We start from the raw sequence: 6,462 nt of genomic DNA on the forward strand, positions 1-6,462 counted from the left end.
GGTGACTATAATTAGGTCATTCCAAGTCACTCATTTACTCATAGCAGTGATAATCTTTTGTGAATTCTTGTTCAAATTCCTTCTGCTTATGGTGTGAGTCCTTTTCCAGAGAAACCAGTGAATTGAGTTTTTTTTTTTTTTTTAATGATTATTTCAGCTATTCATGTGTGGTGATAGTGGGACATCTGTTTAAATGTGCACATTATTTTAATGTAATTGTTCTGTGGGTGGGTCACTTTTGGAAAATATTTCTTTTTTTTTTTTTTTTGGAAAATATTTCAATATAGTTTATACTCTATACTTATAACCTGCTTTGTGATAAGTTGATACATTGTCCTTTGTAATTTCTACTTTTTGTGTTGATACTTTTTCACTCATTTTGAATGTATTTCATGTAAAATAGAAATATTTTATACTCTAATGCAGCATGTACCTTCTTTTGGTCAGTTCTGAAATATCCATAATCTATACATCTGTATCTAATCTATTTTAAATTTCACTTGCTATTTCACTTACCATTACTGATCAATTGTATGCTGAATTTCCTTCTTGTTCAGAAAACACATCAGGGGGAAGGTTGTTTCCCACAGTTTTGTTATATTGTAACAAATAGACTATATACTTTAGTATATATAGCTATATTGTAATATAGATTTTTAAAATTCATTTCTTTATCCTATAGTTCACCACTAGGTCTTAGCAAAAATCTCTTGACCTTAGAATTGGCTGAATCTGAAGGTTAAAGTAGGGATCCAAGGGGAAGGAGCTTAAAAGCTGCCAGCTGCCTAGGTCTCTGGAAGGTTCTTGGGGGGTGGGAGGAGTGGTGCCTTCCATCATTCTCCCCTGTAACCATCGGACTTCAGCAAGAAATCCTATTATGTAAACAGCCAAATAGCTTCTAATCACCGTGGGAGAAAAGAGTCATCCAAACAAATGGAATCTCAGGTAAAAACTAAGAAATACGACACTATCCTAGCTGCCTTATTTCAAGTAAATGTATTTACAAGGGGCATTCTGGGGCAGCGGATTTGGAGTCTTACAGTATTAAGTAAGAATCTCTACGAAGTGGAAGACTCACATCTTGTTAGACTGCTTTGATTCCCTTGTTGCTTTTTAACTCTTTTATTTTGAAATACTTCAGGAATTACAGATAAATTGCAATTATAGTACAGAGAGTTCCTATATTCATTCACCAGTTTCCCCTAATGTTAATAGCTTATGTAACCAATGATGGATTTGTCCAAACCAAGACATTAACATTGGTACAACACTATTAACTACAATACTATTAACTACTAATTCCAGATTTTGGAATTCTGTTCTTTATTTTTAAAATTTTAAATTAAATGGTTTTTGATAGAGTTTAGGTTAAAGGTCATTGTCCCCATTTCCTGTCCTCCTTATAAAAATTTCTCCCCAATCCTATTCCCCAGGAATAATCAGTGTTATTGCTTCATTCTTTTCAGCTAGCACCATCTAGTAGAAATACAACAAGAGCCACATAGGTAATTTAAAAATTTCTACTAGCCACATTCAAAAAGATAAGAAACAGGGATCCCTGGGTGGTGCAGCGGTTTAGCACCTGCCTTTGGCCCAGGGCGCGATCCTGGAGACCTGGGATCGAATCCCACATCGGGCTCCTGGTGCATGGAGCCTGCTTCTCCCTCTGCCTGTGTCTCTGCCTGTGTCTCTGCCTCTCTCTCTCTCTCTCTCTCTCTCTGTGTGTGTGGCTATCATAAAAAAAAAAAAAAAGAAAAAAGAAAAAAAAAGATTCGCAAAAAGATAAGAAACAGGTGAAGTGTGTTTTTAATAGATTTTTAAACTCACCCATCTAAAGTATTTTAATGTAGAATAAATATAAACATCATTAATGGATTCCTTTTTTCCATTTTATGCTTCAAAATCCAGTCAGTATTTTTTATTTAGAACATATAACATTTCTGACTAGTTGCTTTTTAAGTGCTCCATAGCCACATGTGGCTACTGGCTACAGTATTAGTACAGTTCTTGACCATTCCCTATTCTCTTTCATATACACACAGACACAAATTGTAACTTACTTTTTCCACTGTTTATAGAAGGCCATCAGTCCATGTCTGATTATATGGGATAAAAGCATTCATTCAGAGAACTGTGTAGTATTAAGTAGAACAAATGTGCATAATCCATTAGATCATTTCCTCAGGCAGAGATATTTAGGTTTTTTTTTTTTTTCATTTAAAATAAGAAATATCCTTTACACAAAAATCTGTGTTTGTGTACTTCCAAGGTACAGTTCTAGATATGGGATTGTATCAAAAGTTATGATTGTGTTTCAAGTATTATAACTATAGAACACTATTTTTAAAGATATGCCAGTCATTTTATTGCTAAATGTATATTATCTTTCTCAAGACAATCATTTTATAAAACTACTCCAACAATGTTCCTTTATCTCAAAATAATTTTTGTTTTTTTGGAATTTGACTTAAGAACTAATGTAAGCTAAAAATGCATAGACCTTGCTCCTTTGTAATCACAGTTATTATTCATTCATTCATTTCCTTCTTTTCTTTCTCTTCCTCTCCCTCCCTTCTTCCTCCTTTTCTTCCTCCCTTTCTTCATTCCATCCATGCATCCACTCATCCATCCCATGAATAGCTACCTATTGGTATCCCCCATTCCACTTTTGCTTGCCTAAGAATTTATTCTCCTTACACAACACCTGAAGTATTTTCTTTTCCTTTGTTAAAGTCATCAACCAGGTTCATTTGCTCTATTATTTGAAACCTTTCAACAGTTTCCCCTGGGACTGGATTTTTTCTGATCTCACCAACCTCTTATTCACTCTACTACAGCCACACTGGCCTCCTTTCTGCTTCCAGAATATACTAAATTCTTTCTGGTTCCAGTGCCTGTTCAGTGGAATTGTTCCCTCTATTTGGAATACTCCTCTCAGACCATTTGCAGAGCTCCCTTCCTCAACTTTATTGGTTAAATGTCATCTGAGGGCTTCTCTGACCACCCAATCTAAAGTACCAACCTGCCTAGCATTCGTCTAGTTTACTTCCTACATAGTTTATTTGAGTTGGAGATTCCTTTGTTTACATTTTTTTTTGTGTGTGTGCGTGATATGTCTTCCCCAATGCTCAACTGTAAAGTGTTCTATTCTTCATCTTCTATCTCAGATGCCAAGTACAATACTTGGCTCTTTGCAAGTGCCAAGTAAGCATTTGTAGACTGACTGGCAGAATGAATCCATGCCTGCTCAAGCCATGATACAGGTGCCACAGAAACAAAGGTTTGTAAGTTTTTCCTTCAAGGAAGTCAGAGTTCATCAGAGCAGCCCCATAGCCAAGCAACTACTTACAATGAAAGACAATAAGCATACAGCAGATCTGTCTACTAGATTCTGAATGATAGAGAAAAGCATTTTTTGGAATGTCTTCATTTTCTTCCTGTTTCCTGGGAATACCATTCCTTGTCTTTACCACTTCCTTAATTGAATTCTATAAAATTCCAAGTGGCTCTCATAAAATAAAGATGGCCTGATACATAGCAGATACTCAATAAATACTAATTGGGTGAATGCATGAAGTGATACAGGTGTCATAGATTCTAGCAGCAGACTGCCTGAGTGAACATATAGTGACTTTATTTTGTATTTTGTAGAAAAACATGTGCTCTACAGTATAAGCACTTGTTTATTGATTAAAGCATTATTTCATAATCTGCCCTCTTCCTAGGTGCTTAGTGATGTCTGAATGTGGCTTTAGGCAACTTAAGCTGCTTTTTTCCCCATCTGGGATAAAGAGAAGGATGATTGTAATTAGGTTGTGAAAAATATGTTGCATGAATGTAGAAGACTTCCAGTTTTGTAAGAACACACAGTTTAGAAACCTGCTTGCTTTTGGGATTTTTTTCTTTAGTTAAAACATTTTATATACATTATATAAGCAGTACACTGGTACATTCTTGTCTTAAATTACTGAAATGAGGGTGCCTGAGTGGCTCAGTCGGTTAAGTGTCTGCCTTTGGCTCAGGTCATAATCCCAGGGGTCCTGAGATTGAGCCCCTTATCCCTGCTCAGCGGGGCGTCTGCCTATCCCTCTCCCTCTGCCCCACTCCCCCTCCTGATACTTGTTATCTCTCTCTCTCAGATTAAAAAAAAATACTGAAATGATATATACATAGCCTCAAACTGAAAGTCCCCTTTGGCTCTGCTTGCCTTCCTAGCAGAAAGGACACTCTGAACATGTTTCATGGGTATCCCCATCTCCTTTGCCACAACTTTGCCATGTAGATACACAGACATACATGTATGTTGCCATTTGGTCACAGTGTTTTTACAAAAATGGGTTTCTATGAAGTAGATTATTGTGTGAGGTTTTTTTTTCCCCCACTTAATACTTCTTGGAAACAGTTCCACATGAGCGTTCCAATAAAATGTTGACACTTTATCAAAGTACATCATTAATGAACAGAGAGTGTTCCAACATTATTGGAAATTTGCAATGCCTACCACCAACAAAGTGCCTTGCCAAGGGTTTTGACAGAACTTAGTGTATATTTTGTCTAATTGATACTAGCACAGGTAGTTTATTTAACTTGATGCTGGAGTCCTGCAATGGTCTTGGTTTAGGAGAGTAGAGTCCTTTTGGAAACTACCCTAAACGTGTCTGACAAAAGCCCAATGCCATTACCTGCCTCTGATCCCCCCATCTCCCCTAAAATGGATGTGAATGAAACATCTCAAGATCATGTGATTATGTATCAAGACAGGTGAAAGCTGTAAGTTTCGATCCAAAAACAAATCTGTGATGTCATTGTTTTTAAGTAGATGACATTGTTTTAGTTTCAGGCAAAACAAAACAAAATAATCCCCCCATCCCATAATTTCATAAGGTCTTGGAGAAACATTCTGCTTTACACAAATAGTGCCCCCTAGCTGTTTAAGCGGGAGTTTGGTTCACATCTAGCTTTCTGACATCCTTGTCATACATGACTTCAAACCTCTGAGTCTCAATTGGCATGTTATTAACATCTGAAAGATGAATACATAAATTATATTGGAGCATAGTATAGCTCTACTTATCTCTTGTTAAAGGTGACAGCTTGGGGCATCTGGGTGGCGCAGTGGTTGAGTGTCTGCCTTCGGCTCAGGTCATATCCCAGGGTCCTGGGATCGAGTCCTGCATCAGGCTCCTCCTCCAGGGAGCCTGCTTCTCCCTCTGCCTATGTCTCTGCCTCTCTATCTGTGTCTCTCATGAATAAATGAATAAAATAAAAAAAAATAAAGCTGGCAGCTTGTTTTCCTAAACTTCCCAGGGCAGAGACTGGAGATTCACTTTATGTACTTAGAATGTTCCATTGCTTAGCATGGGTTCTCAATAAATACTTGGTGAAATAACATTTGTTGAGTGACAAGAATAATAGAGTAGGTAAACCTCTCACTACTGCATCTGTCCCAAGTTACCTCTATGGGTCCCACACCCTTCCACTTTTTGTTCTTCATTTTATTCATCTGTAAACTGAGGGGTTTGGCCCCCAACTAGGGTCCCTTCATGTGTAAGCAGTCTTAAGGTCTATATGGCTTTCCAGGCTTGGAGCCTGACCTAACACCAAGATCTGTGCTGCATCTTTTAAACACGTCCTAGCAGAGAACAAATACTGTTCCAGCACACTAACATCTCTTATAATCTTTGCAAGTTAGTAAATAGATCAATTCCAGCAAAAAATATTGGAAGACTGGGGAAGTTTGACTTTGTGAGGGTGTGGCAAAGAGATAAAGACTGGAATGCTGGGAGAAAGTTGTCTTTCTCCCTAAGAACCTTTGAGGGAGGATCCGTGACAGACCACCAGAAAACTATCTCCTAATTTACCTGTAAGTAAGTCCTCTGGAAGCAAGAAGCTTTGCTGCTTGAGCTTTTTCAGGATTACATGGGATATTTGGACAGTGATGATTGAGCCACTAGGAACTAGGGGAAATTTGCGTAAAATTGGATAAATCTTTGTCTCATTCACATTCAAATAGAAGGTAGATTCTCATTCAAATAGAATCATGGACTTCTACATCTGAGTTGTTTATGCATTTCGTGGGCAACATCAGTGAGAGGGATAGTGTAACTTTGGAGGAAGCCATATTTATTTAGGCTTCCTTGAAGGCTGTGTGATCTTAGAGTCAACACATGCCTTTGCTGAGCCTCTCCTCATCTGTGAAATGGGCGTTATATAATATTATGGACATGGGAATATGTGTGTCTAGAGTAGAGCTACATTAGCAGTTTGGCTTATTGACTTTTGTGATTTGTAAAGTAAAAATATTTGTAAACTGTAAAAGATAACTAGTTGTATAAGATGTAATGATCAAAGAAGTGCCTAGTATTGTCTTCTGACTTTTGCAGGTTTCGTAATCATCTCTTGTGTGTTAGAAACTATTGGGCTTATGAAAATTAGCAGATACAAATGGCTCAGTGTAGTTAG

This window comes from Canis lupus, chromosome 4 (assembly GCF_003254725.2).
Source record: "Canis lupus dingo isolate Sandy chromosome 4, ASM325472v2, whole genome shotgun sequence".
Classification (NCBI taxonomy): Eukaryota; Metazoa; Chordata; class Mammalia; order Carnivora; family Canidae; genus Canis; species Canis lupus.